At 45.6% G+C, this 13163-nt stretch overlaps 1 long non-coding RNA gene across 1 annotated transcript; it reads left to right on the top strand.

Annotated features, from left to right (window-relative positions):
• Window positions 1–2019: 2019 nt before the first annotated feature.
• Window positions 2020–11787, top strand: LOC127927954 (uncharacterized). The gene is made up of 15 exons (XR_008129689.1): window positions 2020–2188; window positions 2893–3168; window positions 4187–4738; window positions 5173–6626; window positions 7078–7317; window positions 7521–7840; window positions 8027–8226; window positions 8360–8519; window positions 8798–9117; window positions 9271–9670; window positions 9859–10258; window positions 10428–10547; window positions 11097–11416; window positions 11496–11655; window positions 11776–11787. It is a non-coding gene; the product is annotated as an uncharacterized LOC127927954 (long non-coding RNA).
• Window positions 11788–13163: the final 1376 nt, after the last annotated feature.

Below are 13163 nucleotides of genomic sequence, written 5' to 3'. Positions count from 1 at the left end.
AAGAGGTAGTATGGGTAGTAGTAGTAGGGTAGTAGTAGTAGAGAGGTAGTATGGGTAGTAGTAGAAGAGGTAATATGGGTAGTAGTAGAAGAGGTAGTATGGGTAGTAGTAGTAGTAGTATGGGTAGTAGTATGGGTAGTAGTAGAAGAGGTAGTAGTAGAGGTAGTATGGGTAGTAGTAGTAGTAGGTAGTATGGGTAGTAGTAGGGTAGTAGAGGTAGTATGGGTAGTAGTAGTAGAAGGTAGTATGGGTAGTAGTAGGAGGAGTAGTAGTAGAGGTAGTATGGGTAGTAGTAGAGGTAGTAGTAGAGGTAGTATGGGTAGTAGTAGTAGAAGTATGGGTAGTAGTAGGGTAGTATGTAGTAGTAGTAGGTAGTAGTAGGGTATGGGTAGAGTAGTATGGTAGTATGGGTAGTAGTAGTAGAGGTAGTATGGGTAGTAGTAGTAAGAGGTATGGGTAGTAGTAGAAGGGTAGTATGGGTAGTAGTAGAGTATGGGGATTTAGTATAGGTAGTATGGTAGGGTAGTATGGGTTCGTAGTAAGGGTACCATATTATAGTAGAATACATAGTGAGTATGTAGTTTAGAGTAGTATGGGTAAGTAGTGTAGATGTAAATGGGTATAGTATTATCATGGTTGGCAGTATGGGTCCATTAGATACAGATGAAGAGTAGGTGGGTGAGTCATTTGGTAGTATGGTAGATGAAGAGTCATGGTGTATTAGTAGAAGAGGTCATTTGGTAGGGAGAGGTAGAGATGAAGAGTCAGGTGGTGGGTAGTATGTAGTATTTGTAGGGTCAGTATGAGGTAGTATGTAGTCATAGTAGTGAGGTCATTTGGTAGTAGTAGATATGGATGAAGTAGTAGTAGGTGGTCGTTTCATTTAGGTAGTAGGGTAAGTAGTAGTAGGGTATGGGTAGTAGTAGTAGATACAGATGAAGAGTAGCAGGTGGTATGTTGTCATTTTAGGGACAGATGCAGATGAAGAGTCAGGTGGTCGTGTTCATTTGGCAGGGACAGATGCAGATGAAGAGTATTAGTATGTTCATTTGGCCAGATTGAAGAGTCAGGTGGTCGTGATTCATTTAGTAGGGACAGTCCAGATAAGAGGGTGGTCGTATTCATTTGGTAGGTTGTCCAGATTTTGAAGAGTCATTAGGTATGTTGTCCATTTTAAAGGGTGGTATTCAGAGCAGATAGATGAGTAGTCAGTTGTCCATTTGGCAGGTAGAGAGAGTATGGTAGATTTAGTAGAGTCAGGTTGTCCATTTTAGTAAGGGTCAGTTTGTAGCATTTTAGGCAGGGACAGATACAGATTTAGAGTATGTTGTCCATTTTAAAGGGTGGTTTGCATTTAGTATGGCAGTACATTTTAAGTAGGGTATTAAGTAGTATGGTGGTAGTGATTCATTTGGCAGGGACAGATACATTTGAAGAGTCAGGTGGTAGTGATTCATTTGGCAGTACAGATAGTATTTTAAGAGTGGTAGTAGGTATGATGTCCATATGGTGTAAGTTTCATTTAGTATGGGACAGATAGTAGATGAAGAGTCAGGTAGTATGGGTTCATTTGTAGTAGAGGGACAGATACAGATAGAAGAGAGGTATTTAGTAGTAGGACAGATAGGTAGTATGTGATTCATTTGGCAACAGATACAGATGAAGAGTAGGTGGTGTGATTCATTTGGTAGGGACAGATACATGATGAAGAGTAGGTGGTAGTATGATTCATTTGGCATGGGACAGTAGATGAAGAGAGTCAGGTGGTCGTGATTCATTTGGCAGGGACAGATACAGATGAAGAGTCAGGTGGTCGTAGATTCATTTGGCAGGGACAGATACAGATGAAGAGTCAGGTGGTCGTAGTGATTCATTTGGCAGGGACAGATACAGATGAAGAGTCAGGTGGTCGTGATTCATTTGGCAGGGACAGATAGTAGATGAAGAGTCAGGTGGTCGTGATTCATTTGGTCAGGGACAGATACAGATGGAGTCAAGTAGTCAGGTGGTCGTATTCATTTGGCAGGGACAGATACAGATGAAGAGTCAGGTGGTCGTGATTCATTTGGCAGGGACAGATACAGATGAAGAGTCAGGTGGTCGTGATTCATTTGGCAGGGACAGATACAGATGAAGAGTCAGGTGGTCGTGATTCATTTGGCAGGGACAGATACAGATGAAGAGTCAGGTGGTTGATTCATTTGGCAGGGACAGATACAGATGAAGAGTCAGGTGGTCGTGTTCATTTGGTAGGGACAGATACAGATGAAGAGTCAGGTGGTCCATTTTAAAGTGATTCATTTGGTAGGGACAGATACAGATGAAGAGTCAGGTGGTCGTGATTCATTTGGCAGGGACAGATACAGATGAAGAGTCAGGTAGTCGTGAAGAGTCAGGTTCATTTGGCAGGGACAGATACAGTTGATGAAGAGTCAGGTGGTCGTGATTCATTTGGCAGGGACAGATACAGATGAAGAGTCAGGTGGTCGTGATTCATTTGGTCCAGGGACAGATACAGATGAAGAGTCAGGTGGTCGTGATTCATTTGGTAGGGACAGATGGAGTCCATTTTAAAGTCATTCATTTGGCAGGGACAGATACAGATGAAGAGTCAGGTGGTCGTGATTCATTTGGCAGGGACAGATACAGATGAAGGGTGGTCAGGTGGTCGGTGATTCATTTGGCAGGGACAGATACAGATGAAGAGTCAGGTGGTCGTGATTCATTTGGCAGGGACAGATACAGATGAAGAGTCAGGTGGTCGTGATTCATTTGGCAGGGATTTGGCAGGGACAGATACAGATGAAGAGTCATTTGGCAGGGTGGTAGGTGGTCGTAGATGATTCATTTGGTAGGGATTTTAAAGGGTGGCAGATACAGATGAAGAGTCAGGTGGTCGTGATTCATTTGGCAGGGACAGATACAGATGAAGAGTCAGGTGGTCGTGATTCATTTGGCAGGGACAGATACAGATGAAGAGTCAGGTGGTCGTGATTCATTTGGCAGGGACAGATACAGATGAAGAGTCAGGTGGTCGTGATTCATTTGGCAGGGACAGATACAGATGAAGAGTCAGGTGGTCGTGATTCATTTGGCAGGGACAGATACAGATGAAGAGTCAGGTGGTCGTGATTCATTTGGCAGGGACAGATACAGATGAAGAGTCAGGTGGTCGTGATTCATTTGGTACAGATACAGATGAAGAAGAGTCATTTTATTTAGTCGATTTTACAGCATCAGGACTTTGTTTGGGCTTTAAAAATAAGAAAAACATGTTGTTGTGGGATTTTAAAAATAAGTATTTGCATATTATTACATCCTTGCCTTTAGGAAGCCATTTTAAAGGTGGTCCCAACATCCGGGATTTAGCCACACAACAACAAAAATGGGGCAAAAAAGTATTTAGTCAGATACCAATTGTGGCAAGTTCTCCCACTTTAAAAGATGAGAGAGGCCTGTAATTTTCATCATAGGTACACTTCAGATGAAGACAGACAAAATGAGAAAAAAGAATGAAAAAGTCATGGTCGGATTTTTTGTCAGCCTTGGTCATTGTATTTTTGTGTTTTTGTTATATGTTTGGGTAGGCCAGGGTGTGAAGATTTATATGTTGATTCATTTTGGGGGACAGATTTGGGATGAAGAGTCTGATTAGGGTGTTTCTACAGTTAAGGTCTTGGCATTTGGTAGGGACAGATCATTTTAGTCAGGTGCTTGTCGTTTCATTTGATTGATACAGATGAAGAGTCAGGTGGTCGTGATTCATTTTGGGGTGACAGTATCACAGATAGAGATTCAGTTTCACGTTTCATTTGGTGTTTTCTTATATCAGTTATTGCATTACCGCGATACTTTCATTAAAGTCAGAGTAACCTTTGGCAGGGACTGCATGAAGAGTCACTCTCTTCTTACAACAGACAAGTCGTTTTAGAGTGAATTTATTTGCAAATTATGGTGGTCAAAAATAATTATTTGGTCAGGGACAGATACAGATGAAGAGCCTCAGATACAGGTGGTGGTGATTCATTTGGCAGGGACAGATACAGATGAAGAGTCAGGTGGTCGTGATTCATTTGGCAGGGACAGATACAGATGAAGAGTCAGGTGGTCGTGATTCATTTGGCAGGGACAGATACAGATGAAGAGTCATTTTCATTTGCAGGGACAGATACAGATGAAGAGTCAGGTGGTCGTGATTCATTTGGTAGGGACAGATACAGATGAAGAGCCAGGTGGTCGTGATTCATTTGGCAGGGACAGATACAGATGAAGAGTCAGGTGGTCGTGATTCATTTGGCAGGGACAGATACAGATGAAGAGTCAGGTGGTCGTGATTCATTTGGCAGGGACAGATACAGATGAAGAGCCAGGTGGTCGTGATTCATTTGGCAGGGACAGATACAGATGAAGAGTCAGGTGGTCGTGATTCATTTGGTAGGGACAGATACAGATGAAGAGTCAGGTGGTCGTGATTCATTTGGCAGGGACAGATACAGATGAAGAGTCAGGTGGTCGTGATTCATTTGGTAGGGACAGATACAGATGAAGAGTCAGGTGGTCGTGATTCATTTGGTAGGGACAGATACAGATGAAGAGTCAGGTGGTCGTGATTCATTTGGCAGGGACAGATACAGATGAAGAGTCAGGTGGTCGTGATTCATTTGGCAGGGACAGATACAGATGAAGAGTCAGGTGGTCGTGATTCATTTGGCAGGGACAGATACAGATGAAGAGTCAGGTGGTCGTACAGACGAAGAGTCAGGTGGTCGTGATTCATTTGGTAGGGACAGATACAGATGAAGACTCAGGTGGTCGTGATTCATTTGGCAGGGACAGATACAGATGAAGAGTCAGGTGGTCGTGATTCATTTGGCAGGGACAGATGCAGATGAAGAGTCAGGTGGTCGTGATTCATTTGGCAGATACAGATGAAGAGTCAGGTGGTCGTGATTCATTTGGCAGGGACAGATACAGATGAAGAGTCAGGTGGTCGTGATTCATTTGATTCAGGTGGTCGTGATTCATTTGGCAGGGACAGATGCAGATGAAGAGTCAGGTGGTCGTGATTCATTTGGCAGGGACAGATACAGATGAAGAGTCAGGTGGTCGTGTTTCATTTGGCAGGGACAGATACAGATGAAGAGTCAGGTGGTCGTACAGACGAAGAGTCAGGTGGTCGTGATTCATTTGGCAGGGACAGATACAGATGAAGAGTCAGGTGGTCGTGATTCATTTGGCAGGGACAGATACAGATGAAGAGTCAGGTGGTCGTGATTCATTTGGCAGGGACAGATACAGATGAAGAGTCAGGTGGTCGTGATTCATTTGGCAGGGACAGATACAGATGAAGAGTCAGGTGGTCGTGATTCATTTGGCAGGGACAGATACAGATGAAGAGTCAGGTGGTCGTGATTCATTTGGCAGGGACAGATACAGATGAAGAGTCAGGTGGTCGTGATTCATTTGGCAGGGACAGATACAGATGAAGAGTCAGGTGGTCGTGATTCATTTGGCAGGGACAGATACAGATGAAGAAGAGTCATTTTATTTAGCGCACTCATTTACAGCATCAGCAGTTCTTTGTTTGGGCTTTAAAAATAAGAAAAACATGTTGTTGTGCTTCAGACATTTAAAAATAAGTATTTGCATATTATTACATCCTTGCCTACCCAAGCCAAGCTGGTCCCAACATCCCATCCACACAACAACAAAAATGGGGCAAAAAAAGTATTTAGTCAGCCACCAATTGTGCAAGTTCTCCCACTTTAAAAGATGAGAGAGGCCTGTAATTTTCATCATAGGTACACTTCAACTATGACAGACAAAATGAGAAAAAAAGAATCCAGAAAAACACATCGTAGGATTTTTTTTGTCACGCCTTGGTCATTGTATTTTGTGTTTTTGTTATATGTTTGGGTAGGCCAGGGTGTGACATGGGTTTATATGTTGTATTCATATTGGGGTTTGTATTATTTGGGATTGCGGCTGATTAGGGGTGTGTCTAGTTAGGCTTGGCTGCCCGAGGCGATTCTCAATCAGAGTCAGGTGCTTGTCGTTGTCTCTGATTGAGAACCGTAATTAGACAGCCTGACTTTCGCTTTGTATTTTGTGGGTGTTTGTTCCTGTCTCTGTGTTGTAGTCACCAGATAGGCTGTAATTAGTTTCACGTTTCGTTTGCTGTTTTCTTATATCAGTTATTTCATGTACCGCGATACTTTCATTAAAGTCATGAGTAACCTACACGCTGCATTTCGGTCTGACTCTCTTCTTACAACAGACGAACGTCGTTACATTTTTATGAATTTATTTGCAAATTATGGTGGAAAATAAGTATTTGGTCACCTACAAACAAGCAAGATTTCTGGCTCTCACAGACCTGTAACTTCTTTAAGAGCCTCCTCATCACTCTGTTATTATAACATGTAGGTGGAGCTCCTCCTCACCACTCTGTTATTATAACATGTAGGTGGAGCTCCTCCTCACCACTCTGTTATTACTACATGTAGGTGGAGCTCCTCCTCACCACTCTGTTATTACTACATGTAGGTGGAGCTCCTCCTCACCACTCTGTTATTATAACATGTAGGTGGAGCTCCTCCTCACCACTCTGTTATTACTACATGTAGGTGGAGCTCCTCCTCACCACTCTGTTATTACTACATGTAGGTGGAGCTCCTCCTCACCACTCTGTTATTATAACATGTAGGTGGAGCTCCTCCTCACCACTCTGTTATTATACATGTAGGTGGAGCTCCTCCTCTGTTATTATACCACTCTGTTATTATAACATGTAGGTGGAGCTCCTCCTCACCACTCTGTTATTATCTGTTATTATACATGTTATTATAACATGTGGGAGCTCCTCCTCTGTTATTATACCACTGTAGGTGGAGCTGTTATTATAACATGTAGGTGGAGCTCCTCCTCACCACTCTGTTATTATAACATACATGTTAGGTGGAGCTCCTCCTCACCACTCTGTTATTATAACATGTAGGTGGAGCTCCTCCTCACCACTCTGTTATTACTACATGTAGGTGGAGCTCCTCCTCACCACTCTGTTATTACTACATGTAGGTGGAGCTCCTCCTCACCACTCTGTTATTATAACATGTAGGTGGAGCTCCTCCTCACCACTCTGTTATTATAACATGTAGGTGGAGCTCCTCCTCACCACTCTGTTATTACTACATGTAGGTGGAGCTCCTCCTCACCACTCTGTTATTATAACATGTAGGTGGAGCTCCTCCTCACCACTCTGTTATTATAACATGTAGGTGGAGCTCCTCCTCACCACTCTGTTATTACTACATGTAGGTGGAGCTCCTCCTCACCACTCTGTTATTATAACATGTAGGTGGAGCTCCTCCTCACCACTCTGTTATTACTACTACATGTAGGTGGAGCTCCTCCTCACCACTCTGTTATTATTACATGTAGGTGGAGCTCCTCCTCACCACTCTGTTATTACTACATGTAGGTGGAGCTCCTCCTCATCACTCTGTTATTATTACATGTAGGTGGAGCTCCTCCTCACCACTCTGTTATTACTACATGTAGGTGGAGCTCCTCCTCACCACTCTGTTATTATAACATGTAGGTGGAGCTCCTCCTCACCACTCTGTTATTACTACATGTAGGTGGAGCTCCTCCTCACCACTCTGTTATTACTACATGTAGGTGGAGCTCCTCCTCATCACTCTGTTATTATAACATGTAGGTGGAGCTCCTCCTCACCACTCTGTTATTACTACATGTAGGTGGAGCTCCTCCTCACCACTCTGTTATTACTACATGTAGGTGGAGCTCCTCCTCACCACTCTGTTATTATAACATGTAGGTGGAGCTCCTCCTCATCACTCTGTTATTATACATGTAGGTGGAGCTCCTCCTCACCACTCTGTTATTATAACATGTAGGGAGCTGGAGCTCCTCCTCACCATGTAGGTGGAGCTCCTCCTCACCACTCTGTTATTATACATGTAGGTGGAGCTCCTCCTCACCACTCTGTTATTATAACATGTAGGTGGAGCTCCTCCTCACCACTCTGTTATTATAACATGTAGGTGGAGCTCCTCCTCACCACTCTGTTATTATAACATGTAGGTGGAGCTCCTCCTCACCACTCTGTTATTACTACATGTAGGTGGAGCTCCTCCTCACCACTCTGTTATTATAACATGTAGGTGGAGCTCCTCCTCACCACTCTGTTATTATAACATGTAGGTGGAGCTCCTCCTCACCACTCTGTTATTACATAACATGTTATTATAACATGGGTGGAGCTCCTCCTCACCACTCTGTTATTACTACATGTAGGTGGAGCTCCTCCTCACCACTCTGTTATTACTACATGTAGGTGGAGCTCCTCCTCACCACTCTGTTATTATAACATGTAGGTGGAGCTCCTCCTCACCACTCTGTTATTACTACATGTAGGTGGAGCTCCTCCTCACCACTCTGTTATTATAACATGTAGGTGGAGCTCCTCCTCACCACTCTGTTATTATAACATGTAGGTGGAGCTCCTCCTCACCACTCTGTTATTATACATGTAGGTGGAGCTCCTCCTCACCACTCTGTTATTACTACATGTAGGTGGAGCTCCTCCTCACCACTCTGTTATTATAACATGTAGGTGGAGCTCCTCCTCACCACTCTGTTATTATAACATGTAGGTGGAGCTCCTCCTCACCACTCTGTTATTATAACATGTAGGTGGAGCTCCTCCTCACCACTCTGTTATTATACATGTAGGTGGAGCTCCTCCTCACCACTCTGTTATTATAACATGTAGGTGGAGCTCCTCCTCACCACTCTGTTATTATAACATGTAGGTGGAGCTCCTCCTCACCACTCTGTTATTACTACATGTAGGTGGAGCTCCTCCTCACCACTCTGTTATTACTACATGTAGGTGGAGCTCCTCCTCACCACTCTGTTATTACTACATGTAGGTGGAGCTCCTCCTCACCACTCTGTTATTATAACATGTAGGTGGAGCTCCTCCTCACCACTCTGTTATTATAACATGTAGGTGGAGCTCCTCCTCACCACTCTGTTATTATAACATGTAGGTGGAGCTCCTCCTCACCACTCTGTTATTACTACATGTAGGTGGAGCTCCTCCTCACCACTCTGTTATTACTACATGGTGGAGCTCCTCCTCACCACTCTGTTATTATAACATGTAGGTGGAGCTCCTCCTCACCACTCTGTTATTATACATGTTGGAGCTCCTCCTCACCACTCTGTTATTACTACATGTAGGTGGAGCTCCTCCTCACCACTCTGTTATTATAACATGTAGGTGGAGCTCCTCCTCACCACTCTGTTATTATAACATGTAGGTGGAGCTCCTCCTCACCACTCTGTTATTATAACATGTAGGTGGAGCTCCTCCTCACCACTCTGTTATTATAACATGTAGGTGGAGCTCCTCCTCACCACTCTGTTATTATAACATGTAGGTGGAGCTCCTCCTCACCACTCTGTTATTACTACATGTAGGTGGAGCTCCTCCTCACCACTCTGTTATTATAACATGTAGGTGGAGCTCCTCCTCACCACTCTGTTATTACTACATGTAGGTGGAGCTCCTCCTCACCACTCTGTTATTATAACATGTAGGTGGAGCTCCTCCTCACCACTCTGTTATTACTACATGTAGGTGGAGCTCTCCTCACCACTCTGTTATTATAACATGTTCCTCCTCACCACTCTGTTATTATAACATGTAGGTGGAGCTCCTCCTCACCACTCTGTTATTATAACATGTAGGTGGAGCACCACTCTGTTATTATAACATGTAGGTGGAGCTCCTCCTCACCACTCTGTTATTACTATTACTACATGTAGGTGGAGCTCCTCCTCACCACTCTGTTATTATAACATGTAGGTGGAGCTCCTCCTCACCACTCTGTTATTACTACATGTAGGTGGAGCTCCTCCTCACCACTCTGTTATTATAACATGTAGGTGGAGCTCCTCCTCACCACTCTGTTATTACTACATGTAGGTGGAGCTCCTCCTCACCACTCTGTTATTACTACATGTAGGTGGAGCTCCTCCTCACCACTCTGTTATTATAACATGTAGGTGGAGCTCCTCCTCACCACTCTGTTATTATAACATGTAGGTGGAGCTCCTCCTCACCACTCTGTTATTATAACATGTAGGTGGAGCTCCTCCTCACCACTCTGTTATTACTACATGTAGGTGGAGCTCCTCCTCACCACTCTGTTATTACTACATGTAGGTGGAGCTCCTCCTCACCACTCTGTTATTATAACATGTTGGAGCTCCTCCTCACCACTCTGTTATTATAACATGTAGTTATTATAACATGTGGAGCTCCTCCTCACCACTCTGTTATTATAACATGTAGGTGGAGCTCCTCCTCACCACTCTGTTATTATAACATGTAGGTGGAGCTCCTCCTCACCACTCTGTTATTATAACATGTAGGTGGAGCTCCTCCTCACCACTCTGTTATTACTACATGTAGGTGGAGCTCCTCCTCACCACTCTGTTATTACTACATGTAGGTGGAGCTCCTCCTCACCACTCTGTTATTATACATGTAGGTGGAGCTCCTCCTCACCACTCTGTTATTACTACATGTAGGTGGAGCTCCTCCTCACCACTCTGTTATTATAACATGTAGGTGGAGCTCCTCCTCACCACTCTGTTATTACTACATGTAGGTGGAGCTCCTCCTCACCACTCTGTTATTATAACATGTAGGTGGAGCTCCTCCACCACTCTGTTATCATGTAGGTGGAGCTCCTCCTCACCACTCTGTTAATAACATGTAGGTGGAGCTCCTCCTCACCACTCTGTTATTATACATGTAGGTGGAGCTCCTCCTCACCACTCTGTTATTACTACATGTAGGTGGAGCTCCTCCTCACCACTCTGTTATTACTACATGTAGGTGGAGCTCCTCCTCACCACTCTGTTATTATACATGTGGAGGTGGAGCTCCTCCTCACCACTCTGTTATTATAACATGTAGGTGGAGCTCCTCCTCACCACTCTGTTATTATAACATGTAGGTGGAGCTCCTCCTCACCACTCTGTTATTATACATGTAGGTGGAGCTCCTCCTCACCACTCTGTTATTATAACATGTAGGTGGAGCTCCTCCTCACCACTCTGTTATTACTACATGTAGGTGGAGCTCCTCCTCACCACTCTGTTATTACTACATGTAGGTGGAGCTCCTCCTCACCACTCTGTTATTATAACATGTAGGTGGAGCTCCTCCTCACCACTCTGTTATTATAACATGTAGGTGGAGCTCCTCCTCACCACTCTGTTATTATAACATGTAGGTGGAGCTCCTCCTCACCACTCTGTTATTATAACATGTAGGTGGAGCTCCTCCTCACCACTCTGTTATTACTACATGTAGGTGGAGCTCCTCCTCACCACTCTGTTATTATACATGTAGGTGGAGCTCCTCCTCACCACTCTGTTATTACTACATGTAGGTGGAGCTCCTCCTCACCACTCTGTTATTACTACATGTAGGTGGAGCTCCTCCTCACCACTCTGTTATTACTACATGTAGGTGGAGCTCCTCCTCACCACTCTGTTATTATAACATGTAGGTGGAGCTCCTCCTCACCACTCTGTTATTACTACATGTAGGTGGAGCTCCTCCTCACCACTCTGTTATTACTACATGTAGGTGGAGCTCCTCCTCACCACTCTGTTATTATAACATGTAGGTGGAGCTCCTCCTCACCACTCTGTTATTACTACATGTAGACCCTACTTTACTTTACAGACTTTATTGTCCCCAAGGGGAAATGTTGTTGCAGTGTCATGTACACGTTTAAAGTGGTGTTTAAATACCAAAACAAATTGACAACTTTCATAACAGTTACATACCAATAAAACCTGGCAGCTAAAAACTCAATATCAGCATATACAAGTTTGAACCCCCCAAAAAACATACAAATCTGCACGGATGGAGGCTGACGGATGGAGGCTGACGGATGGAGGCTGACGGATGGAGGCTGACGGATGGGGGCTGACGGATGGGGGCTGATGGATGGGAGCTGATGGATGGAGGCTGACGGATGGAGGCTGATGGATGGAGGCTGACAGATGGAGGCTGACGGATGGGAGGCTGATGGATGGAGGTTGACGGGTGGGGGCTGACGGATGGGAGCTGATGGATGGAGGCTGACGGATGGGAGCTGATGGATGGAGGCTGATGGATGGGAGCTGATGGATGGAGGCTGATGGATGGAGGCTGATGGATGGGGGCTGATGGATGGAGGCTGACGGATGGAGGCTGATGGATGGAGGCTGATGGATGGGGGCTGACGGATGGAGGCTGACGGATGGAGGCTGACGGATGGAGGCTGACGGATGGGGGCTGACGGATGGGAGCTGACGGATGGGGGCTGATGGATGGAGGCTGACGGATGGGAGCTGATGGATGGGGGCTGACGGATGGAGGCTGATGGATGGGAGGCTGATGGATGGAGGCTGACGGATGGGGGCTAACGGATGGAAGCTGACGGATGGAGGCTGACGGATGGAGGCTGACGGATGGGAGCTGACGGATGGAGGCTGACGGATGGAGGCTGACGGATGGGGCTGACGGATGGGGCTGACGGATGGAGGCTGACGGATGGGGCTGACGGATGGAGGCTGACGGATGGGAGGCTGACGGATGGAGGCTGACGGATGGAGGCTGACGGATGGAGGCTGACGGATGGAGGCTGACGGATGGAGGCTGACGGATGGGAGCTGACGGATGGGAGGCTGACGGATGGGAGCTGACGGATGGAGGCTGATGGATGGAGGCTGATGGATGGAGGCTGACGGATGGAGGCTGATGGATGGAGGCTGACGGATGGAGGCTGACGGATGGGAGCTGACGGATGGAGGCTGACGGATGGGGGCTGACGGATGGAGGCTGATGGATGGGAGCTGATGGATGGAGGCTGATGGATGGGAGCTGATGGATGGAGGCTGATGGATGGAGGCTGATGGATGGGAGCTGATGGATGGAGGCTGATGGATGGAGGCTGACGGATGGAGGCTGACGGATGGGGGCTGACGGATGGAGGCTGATGGATGGGAGCTGACTGATGGAGGCTGACGGATGGAGGCTGACGGATGGAGGCTGACGGATGGAGGCT

This window comes from Oncorhynchus keta, unplaced genomic scaffold (assembly GCF_023373465.1).
Source record: "Oncorhynchus keta strain PuntledgeMale-10-30-2019 unplaced genomic scaffold, Oket_V2 Un_scaffold_19987_pilon_pilon, whole genome shotgun sequence".
Classification (NCBI taxonomy): Eukaryota; Metazoa; Chordata; class Actinopteri; order Salmoniformes; family Salmonidae; genus Oncorhynchus; species Oncorhynchus keta.
Note: the sequence above shows the minus strand (reverse complement) of the source record. Positions and strands in the feature narration are given on the sequence as shown.